Here is a 10,910-nt window from a genome sequence, read left to right as displayed (position 1 = left end):
CAAGTTTGACTTCCTTTGACTAGAATTTTGACCGAATTTTATTTTCTTTGGTGCCAACTTGTTTTTGTTGCTTGCAGATGTTGGAGAGCACCTACATTCATCAGGGAGATACATGGAGTGAATATTTTTTTATTTTTTCCTCTTTTTTTTTTTCTTCTAGGCCTACTAGCCACTTGAATGAGGTTTTCAACTCGTATGCCTATCTAGGTGCCTCAAAGGAGGTTTTTAGCTAAGATCTTTTTTTTTTCCAACCCATTGACCAGCTCATGGAGGCTTTCAATCAATGAGCCAATCTCAGGTGCCTCAAAGGAGGTTTTCACTTGAGTTTTCTTTTTTTTCTCTTATTTTTCACTTTTTATTTACTTTCCTATCATACTCTACTTGAAAAAAAAAATCATTTTCAAGTGTAGGAATACTTCTAATGAAGCCAAGTGCACATCAAGATGGTAGATAAACTGATGTGTAGGCTTGAAATGTATTCTTTTTGACATGTACCTTGATGTAAGAGATTGAATGCTTTGAATTTGATGATATCAAGCATAGTTGAAGAAGAGAGTATTGTTGCAACATAGTGATTGTCTGGAACCATATTTCAATATAGTTGTGATGCCCCTTGTCCACTTGTTGATTTGGATCATCTTGGACATCTTCTTCTTCCATGAAATTCAAATATTTCGCTTTTTGTTGATTGTTCTCTTGAACACATAGAGGATTTGATGGTAACCATGAGGGAGCTTTCTGAGTCTCTGATTTTGATGTATGCTCTTCATCAAATGCAGCCCATGATCCTTTGGTATTCTCACTTGAATCTTCTTTTTCTAGATGTGGTCCTTCAATGGTATCAAGAGAATCTATTTTTTCAATACTCTTCCTCAGCTATGTTGAATAACATTTAGCTCAAGAGGAGATGTTTGGAAGTGTTGTACCTCAGCATTGTAAGTGGGTTGAGCTACTTCAATATGTGGGTTTGGAATTGGTGGTGCAAGTAGTTGAGTGGGAGAAGATATTTGAGATGGATGTGGTTTGAGTTGTGATTTTGGTGCAGGTGAATGGTAGGGATAAAATGGAGTTGGATATGGAGGATATTGATGAAAAAATTTAGGATATTGTGGATGGCCCCCATAAGGTCCTTGCCAACTTTGTTGCAAATATTGGTTTTGGGGATGAAATGGCTAAGGTGGCTAAAGAAAGGGTGTGTTCCAATTACTTTGAGATGGATTTGCATAAGCTTGAAATTGTGAATTAGGTTCTTGAATCACATCAGGTTGAATAGGCTGCCATGGTCGTCTTGGAGATACATAACATAGTTGCATTGGCAATTGACTTGCTTCATTGTTCTCTTGGTAAACTTCCTTCAACCTTGGTAACGAGGGGCCATATTTAACTTCATGTGATTTTGCATGGACAACACAAATATCAACATCTTATTTTTCTTCATCTTGCATTTTTAACATTTCTACTTTTTCACTTATATTGCTAAGAATTTATGTTTTAAAGTTATCAAGCAAATTTCCAAGTTTAGCTTGACTTACCGATATTGATGTTGATTGACTTATGCTTGTCCTTCATCTTGATATGTGTTTACATGTTTCACAAATTTCTTCAAATGATAATTGGTATACATCACCGCTACTCATGGGATCAAGAATATCAATCCACTCATCCCTAATTGTTCTAAGTAAGAGGGTTTTTAGTGTGTAAGATCCCAAATGATGTAATTTTCCCCTCTTAACATTGTACATGAACCTCTCTATTAAATCCTCAAGGCTCTTATCTTCTTTTTGATTCATTCTAAATATTTCTTCTTTAAGATCATGATCTTTATATTTTTCTAGAAATATCTTCGCATATCATTACATGATCTTATTGAATTAGTCCCTAAACTCATTAACCATTTAAGAGCTCTACCCTTCAATGTTTTCGGAAACAATCTCAATTTTTTATTGTTTTACAAGTAACCATAAGTTCTACAAATAATTACAAATTCAAAGAGAAATCTTTATGAAACCTCTGACCTTAGACCATGAAATTTTGGAAGAAAACATGGAGGGATGTTCGTCATATGCACAATGATATCAATATCTTGAATGGGAAATCCAAGAGGATCTTCCTGATTGCCATCATATCCATCCATTTCTTCTACCTGAAAAAGTGAATAGTGATGTGGCTCTTACTGCACCACGTGATCAAATGGGGGGGTGGGTTGGTGTTGGATTTTTTTTTTTGTTTTTATGATTGAATGAAAATGCTAATGCAATGAACTTTTCTGTTTTTGAAATGAATATGCCTAATGCAAATTTTTTGTTTATGCATAAAGTAAAGGAAATGAATCAACTAGGGAAGAAAACAATGCATACTTTGACACTTCCCCGGAAACGGCGCCAAAAAGTGATGAGCCTCAGTATTGCAACAAGAATGCTACAACTCCCAAGGCTACCAACTTTAATTATCAACACGGAGTTCATACAAACTTGAGAGGTATCGACGCTATATGTGTAGCATACAATGCATCCTTCCTTTTCTATCATGATGTAATAGAGTGCATGTATTGAAATCAAAACCTAAACTAATTGCAAAAAAAGAAATGTTTGAAATGGAAACCTTAACCTATTGCAAGAAAGAAAGTACATGGAAAGAAACCTATTCTAATTACTTAAAGTAAATATAATCAACTAAATTTCAACCATTACATTTCAAATATTTTATATCCATTAAAATATTTCATTGGATGTGGCAATCAATAAAATCATCATTGTATTATCCAATTCATAAGTTTGTCCATTAGCCAAAATCGCTGAAATGTTTTGCATGGGTAAAGAGGCGATTCCTAAGTGGTATTTAGTCTTCCCTAATCATTTATTTAGAGACTAGTAATCTTTATTCAAACCTAAGGGATAATAACCAAGCTTCTTGAGCGAATCTAGGCAAGTATATGCACATTGGAAGGTTCCTACACGGTTTCCTGTAGTACTCCTACAAGAAACAACATATTTGATATAGGGAGTTATAATACATCGAATTACCAACCAAATCTAATCCAAATTGGATTGGACAATTTTTTTTATTGAATAAGATGTCTTAGATCTTCATTCCAAGTGGAATCACTTAAAAATACCTTTGTTAACCCATGCTAAAAAATGGCAGAAAATTACTAATCTAAAATTTAGAAATTTGAGAACTAATGAGCTAGTAAATCTATAAAATGCCTAACCTAATCAAGTGCAAATGAAATGGGGTAAATTTTTCTATTAACTAGAATTTTTTTTGATCTAATGCAAGTGGAACCAACTCGATTTAATATCGTTAGAATGCTCTAAAAAATAGCAGAACTCTATTGTTATTTGCAACAAAGGAGTTCCAAAAATCTAGATTTGGGGACTAAGAAAACTAATTCAAGTATCTCAATGATTACTATGAAATTCCAAAGCTTTTCCAAGGATGAAATGACCATTTAATCTGATCCTACAACAAGAAATCATTAATACTAAATGCAGAAATAGAAAGAAACAATAAGAGATGCATGTGAATAAGAAGTGAAAATAAGAAAAGCAAATCATACAAAAGGGATTTGAGGCTCCTTAGATGGCCAAGCCCAAGGAAACTTAGATTACTATGAAGGAGAGTAAGATTTAGAATATGAACATGTCACTAATCTTAATTATTTCGATCAATACAATTACATCCTTGCAATAAGTCACAATGGCACTACAAAAATACGAGTTCTCTCCACAAGAAGAATATTAAAAATCAACCCCTAGAGGAAAACTCGACTTTGTACTTATAAAAAATGATTAGGAATCATTCCCCATAAAAGGAGGAAGATTTCCCCACCAAAATTCTTTTATTAGTGGATTTGGTTCCCAATACTAGGAATCTGCATTAAATGGCAGGGAACACATTCCTAGATTTTCTCTATCATTGGAGCTCCACAATATGTGCCCTAATTCCATAATTTGATTTATTATTTAATATTGATCCTCCCATATTAAGGAGAAATTCCCTAAATTATCTCCTCTTCCAAATCTTCATAATCTGCCCAATATTCTCACAATATTCCACAAAAATAAATAATATTAGGCACAAATATGCAGTTATCCATAAACCTTCCTAATGAACATATTAAATTTAAAAATACATTATCTAATGAAAAAAGAGAGGTTTAATGTGGTGAAGGATGGTCCGATGGGCCTTAATATATGTCTAATTTAGAAGCACATGAATAGGTGATAATTGTTGAAATATGACAACAAGAATATTCCAATTTAATTTGTCCTTGAATTAAATTGTGAATTAAAATCGAATTTAGTCTTATCAGTTAATTAATTAATTTATTTTCAATTAATTAGTTGGAGAAATTCAAGTTAGAATTCTTTCTGAATTCATGCAAGAGTTATCCCTTAAATTAAGGAGATAAGATTGAGTTATATTTGAGTTGTAATTAGTTAACTCAGTTAACTCAGTTTACTGAGTTAAGTCCAGTTAAATTAGTTCCAAACTGTTTGAGGAATGAATAGTGAGTTAACAATCAGTTGAAGCATTAATGCACTCAACTAGTGCTACTCCAGTTAACTGAATATTTCCTCATCAAAAACTCATGCATGTCTATTATGAGAAAGACCTAGTTGAGATAAATGTTCAAGGACAGTGTACTATCAGTTGCACGTGTTTTCTCATAGAGAAAAATCATGCATGCAGTCAAGGATTTATCCTTGAGGATTGCGTAGTTTTGGAGGAGGTTTTCCACTTGGTAGAAGGCATATCATCCACAAGGAACATCGCAAGGAAATAGGAGCTTGGAGGGCAGAGAGGAAGGCTGGAGAGAAGCCAAGATTTCCTGTGAGCATTTGTGAGGATTCTATTGAGAGTTGGCTAGCTATGATAGCTAAGGCTTTGTATAATTCCAATGTCTTTCCACCATGTATGATAATACAATAGTGTGGGGTTTTTAGCTGAGGATTTCCCCTAAGTATTTTCATGTGTATTGTGTCATTGATTCTTTATCTTTTGGTTATAGTGTTTACCTCGATCTTTAAGATTCCGAAAATTGATAGTAGAAGTAGGTTATAGTATTCTGCTTTGATTTATATTGCATTATCGGGTTAACCTACACATATTTTCTACATGGTATCAGAACTGGATTTGTAGAAATTTTCTACATGGTATCGGAGCTGTGAATAGTATACTGAGAAGAGAATTTGAAGTTTGAACTCTGAGGTTGCAGGTGCAAATCGAATTCATATCATACTTCAAGGTTGGCCAATGGCATTCTATGGCTTGAGACTCGAGTATGCCTTGAAAGGTAGCTCAAATTACATAGCATGGAAAGATAGAATGGAGGCTGTATTAGAAGGCAATGGCTTGAAGGAATTCATTGATGAAGAAATCTCAAAGCTAGCATCAACTAATGCACAAGAGTTGGCTGAGTGGAAGAAGTGTGCGGTGAAGGCGAGACGAATCATCCTTGAGGGAGTTCAAGACCATATTGTGTCGAGTCTCCATAAGAAGGATACTCCATTTTCAATGTGGAAGACATTGAAGGACCTCTACCAAAACGGTAGTGACCACAGGAAATTGGCGCTTAAGAATAAGCTTCGAAGAATCAAGATGGAGAAAGGCGATACTATTTCCACATATCTGAACAAGCTCACCACTTGCAGAGATGAGCTTGGTAGTGTGGGAATAACTAATTCCAATGATGATATGGTGAGCCTCGCTCTCCTTTCCCTTCCAAAGAGTTGGAATAGCTACCAGGACTCTATGAATGGAGGGAGAAACTGTCGGATTGGGAACGACTGTAGTCGAATCTTATGCAGGAGGAGATCAGGAGGAACACACGGGATGGTTCTTCATCCAAGAATGATGATGAAGAAAATCAAACCTTAGAAAGTAAGGCAAGGAAAGGGAAGGGGAAGGCTTCCCATTTCAAATCGAATTCTTCTCATGAAGGGAAGAAGGGTGACATGTCTAAAGTAATATGCTTTAATTGTCACAAGATGGATATTATGTGACTTATTTTTCGTTGAAGAAGTCCAAGAAGGGATCCTGGGAAAGATCGGAAGGTGAGGCATTAGCCTCTCAGTTCAAAATGGACTTTACCCTCATCGCATACATGGCGTCATTGATGATGGGTTGTGTCTCGTATCTTGACAATGGAGCCTCATTCCACATGACCGGTGATAAAAATTTATTCAGTGCCTTAGAGGAGAAAGACCTCAAGATGCGCATAGATATGGGTGACAATGGAAGGTATAGTGTTTCAGGAGTGGACACGGTTGCTTTTCAGAGGGAGCATGGAGCTCCTCTCACCTTGACAGATGTGATGTATGTGCCAGGACTGAATAAGAACTTGGTATCTGTGGCGGTGTTGGAGGAAAAAGGCTACGATGTTGTCTTCAGTAAAGGAAAGGCATTCCTAAGACACATAGCCAAGGGTCAGACCAAGAGGATAGGGCTTTGTCTGAAGAATCTCTATAAACTAAAGGTAGATGATTTTGCAGCATTGAGTACGAAAGCAGAATTGGTGCAAAGCCAAGACATTGGCTAGTTGTGGCACGGGCGATTTGGCCATTTGCATCATGGGGCCTTGAAGATAGTGCAGCAGATATCTACAGGACTTCCCAAAGGTAAACTTGAGCAATTTGACACATGCAAAGGTTGTACCTTGGGAAAGTACACTAAGTCTTCCTTTCATGATCGAGATAGTCGAGCAGAGGCTATCTTAGAGTGAGTTCAATCTGATTTGTGTGGACCATTCTCGATGACATCCACAACGAATAAAAGGTATTATGTGATTTTCGCTGATGACTATTCTCGTAAATGATGGATCTATTTCATGTAGAAGAAGGACCAAACTTTCACAAAGTTTTGTGAGTTCAAAGCTTTGGTCAAGAAAGAGTCAGGGAAGAAGATCAAGGCCTTGAGAAGCGACAATGGTGGAGAATATGTCTCTCAAGAGTTTAAGGACTTTTGTGCAGCGGAAGGAATTAAACGAGAGTTAACCGCCCCTCATAACCCACAGCAGAATGGGGTGGCTGAGAGGAAGAACAAAACTATTGTAGGGGCAGTGCGGGCAATGCTACATGACCAAGGCCTACCACTTCACTTGTGGGCTGAGGCATGCAACACAGTGGTCTATTTGCACAATAGAAGCCCGCATCACATACTTGGGATGAAGACACTAGAGGAATCTTTCTCCGGTAAGAGACCAGATGTGGATCACTTCAGGATCTTTGGCTCATCAGTATATTGCCATGTGACAAAGGATGCATGAATGAAGCTTGAGCCGACAGTAGAGTTGGGGATGTTTGTGGGGTACATTGATACACCTCACAATTATCGGGTGCACTTGCCTACTAGACAGAGGACAGTGGTTCACAGATATCTCAAGTTTGATTATCAAAAGGCCATGTGAGCTTCCTTGAGAGGGAGCTCCAGCTAGAGGCTGTGGAGGAACAATTGGTTCTTAAGGAGGAGGAGCCTTTGACTAATGTGGAGCAACCACATGCAAAGGTTCCATGAGTGGAGATATCTACTCAAGCAGAGTCTTCCAGAGATGGATAGAAGCACACAAGAGAAGCTGACATATTGTTGGAGGATGCAAGAGAGAATGTGGGAGCACCATCTTCTCAGCGGAGACAAAGGAAGTCACCTGAGAGGTACACTGGATACATGGCCCTTGCAGGGGAATGCATTGACACCAAGCCATCTTCCTTTGAGGAAGCAGTGCAATAGTTGATTTGGGTTGATGCTATGGTGGAGGAGTATGACTCCATAGTTCGTAACAGTGTTTGGGACGTGGCTCCAAGACTGGAGAACAAGTCAGTTGTGAATTATCGTTGGCTTTACAAGGTAAAGCAAGCTGTTGATGGTAGTAAGGAGAAGAATAAGGCAAGATTTGTTTCCCATGGCTTTTCATAGGTCGAGAGGATCATGTTGCTACAGTGTATTTCGACAGAGGAGCAAGATGTTGACATTTTGACAAAGGCATTGTCAAAGTGTAAATTCGAGTTCCATAGAGACAGGATCGGGGTGGCAGATCATCCCTTTCTTGTTGAGAGGGAGTACTGAAATATGGCAACAAGAATATTCCAATTTAATTTTTCATTGAATTAAATTGTGAAATAAAATCAAATTTAGTCTTAACAACTACTTGGAAATAATTAATTAATTTATTTTAAATTAATTAGTTCGATAAATTCAAGTTAGAAGTCTTTCTGAAGTCATGCAAGAGTTATCCCATAAATTAAGGAGATAAGATTGACTTATATATGATTTGTAATTATTTAACTTAGTTACTGAGTTAAGTCTAGTTAAATTAGTTCCAAACTATTTGAGTAACTAATAGTGAGTTAATAGTCAGTTGAAGCATTAATGCACTAAACTAGTGCTACTCCATTTAACTGAAGATTGCCTCATTAGAAACTCATGCATGTCTATTCTGAGAAAGACCTAGTTGAGATAAATGTTCAAGGACAATGTACTATCAGTTGCATGTGTTTTCTCATAGAAAAAACTCATGCATGCAGTCAAGGGTTTATCCTTGAGAATTGCACAATTTTGGAGCAGGTTTTCCACTTGGTAGAAGGAAGATCATCCACAAGGAGAAACACAAGGAAATATGAGCTTCGAGGGCAGACAGGAAGGATAGAGAGAAGCCAAGATTTCATGTGAGCATCTGTGAGGATTTTACTGAGAGCTAAGGCTTTGTATAATTCCTATGTATTTCCACCATGTATGATAATACAATAGTGTGGGGTTTTTAGTTGAGGCTTTCCCCAAAGTATTTTCATGTGTATTGTGCCATTGATTTTTCTTCTTCTAATTATATTATTCAACTCGATCTTTAAGCTTTCGCAAATTGATAGTAGAAGTAGGTTACAGTATTTTGCTTTGATTTATATTGCATTATCAGGTTAACCTACACAGATTTTCTACATGGTATCAGAGCTAGATTGGTAGAAATTTTCTACAATAATGGATATGGATTTAATATTAATATTAATAATATATAAACAGAATAATAATAATTATATTATAATTATAACAATTATAATCATAATTTATAATAATTATTAATATATTATAATAATATGATAACATTATTGATATTACCAATACTATAATAAATATTGATCTTATTAACCAAAGGGATTGTCAATATTATAAACCCAATTCATTATAAACCCGAGGAAATAATATTAAACACAAAGGATTATATTTTTTTTTCTCGGCAAAGACTATTATCTATTAACTGAAAATAAAAATATTTTTACATATGAATGAGACCTCAGAAGAGTCATGAGGCCTCTATACACAACAAGTTCGCCTCAGAATGTAAGGATTCTGAGCATAGGTGCTACAAAAGACTTCATTACAGAAAAACATTTCAGATAAAGACCAAAAGATGAGAGAGGTTGTGCACGAGAGCATAGAAGCAAGAAGCCATTGTAGGTCTGCCTGTAAAGCATTGCTTCTACCCTGAAACTGAGCAAAAACTTCAGGCTGACTGAGATAAGCCATGTGTTTTATCAAAGAAACCTGAAAACAATCGTCTGCTTGACACAAAAAAAAAAAAAGATACCGAATTGTGCCGTGTGTGCTTAATCTTCCTTGCTCCCGCCAGAGGTCTTCTCGTCTGCTTGACATTCACAAGCCACCCCCAAAACTTCATCGTCGGCCTTATCGTCCTCAAGGATTAAAATTGGGCGGTTGGAATCATTCATAGCTTCAACCCCTTCAGCAGGGAGAGTATCGACAAGGGGGCAGAGTGATTCTCGGGCTCTCAATGTTGCCTGTTTGATCCACCAATTCTTTCTTCGGATTGTCCAAGGTCAGAGGCTGCTCGCTGCTCTGAGAGGGTTTCGGCGCGATGCAAGCCAAAGGATAGATGTGATTTTCTTCCTCAGAGATAATTAAGGTGATGTGGGCAGAGACCAGAGGTCGGTTGAGATTACTTTGGAATTTCAAATGGGTGTTCTGAAAGGCATTGTTAGGGAGAGGCCGACGAATAGAGCTAGTGGGTTGTACATTAGCCTGAGGTGGAGGGGGACTAGCAGGGGAGTGATCAGGGTTATCGGAGCTGCTGGGAGAGAGCCGAGAGCCTTCACCAAGATTACCTCTGGGTCTCTTCCTGCCCCCTCGTCGACCCATGATGAATTGCAGGAAAAGGGCAACAGAAACCACAGAACCAGCAAAGAGCGTAATAAACAAGCGAAATGCGTGAACCAGAGAAGGATAAGTGTTCTGCTTACCCCTGAGTCATGTTTGAAACATGCAAGGCGTGCCTCTGAGGAGGAGAACTCTCTTGCTTCCAGGAGAGTTCGCAAACCAGAATTCAGAACCAGAGTAATTGGAACACATCGTGAAAAGGAAGAGCTGGGTGGTGAGGAATATAACCATCCTCGCCATGCCTTGAACCATGTAAACCATAAATGCGCAGACACCACTGTTTTCGTCGTAACGCTGAACATTCATATTAGCTGAGGTGAAGATCTGGGGAGCCCCGCCGCTCTGCTGTATGCAGTACGCGGTAATTACACTTGCCATCAGGGCCATTTATGACCGCTCTAACACCCGCATCCGAGGGAACACAAAGGATTATTATTATAAAGCCAAGGGATTATTATTATAAACCGAAGGGGTTTATATTAAAAACATAAGGGATTAATATCGAGAACCCAAGAGATTAATAAACCCAAGGATTAATAGAATAAACCTTATCAATAATATATATCTTAGGAACATGAAACCTTATATTAATAAACCCAAGGGATTAATATTATAAACCCAAAGTATATGAACGTTAAGATAAATATTATAAAACCTAAAATAAACAAGGTTAACCATGGTTGGTTTCATATTGACACAATCTTTATTACAATGCAACGTTGGATCATGGTTAACAATGATTC

The sequence above is a fragment of the Pinus tabuliformis genome, chromosome 8 (assembly GCF_031772625.1).
Source record: "Pinus tabuliformis cultivar Carrire ecotype Pingquan chromosome 8, CPIR1, whole genome shotgun sequence".
Lineage (NCBI taxonomy): Eukaryota > Viridiplantae > Streptophyta > Pinopsida > Pinales > Pinaceae > Pinus > Pinus tabuliformis.
This window is presented reverse-complemented; position numbering follows the sequence as displayed.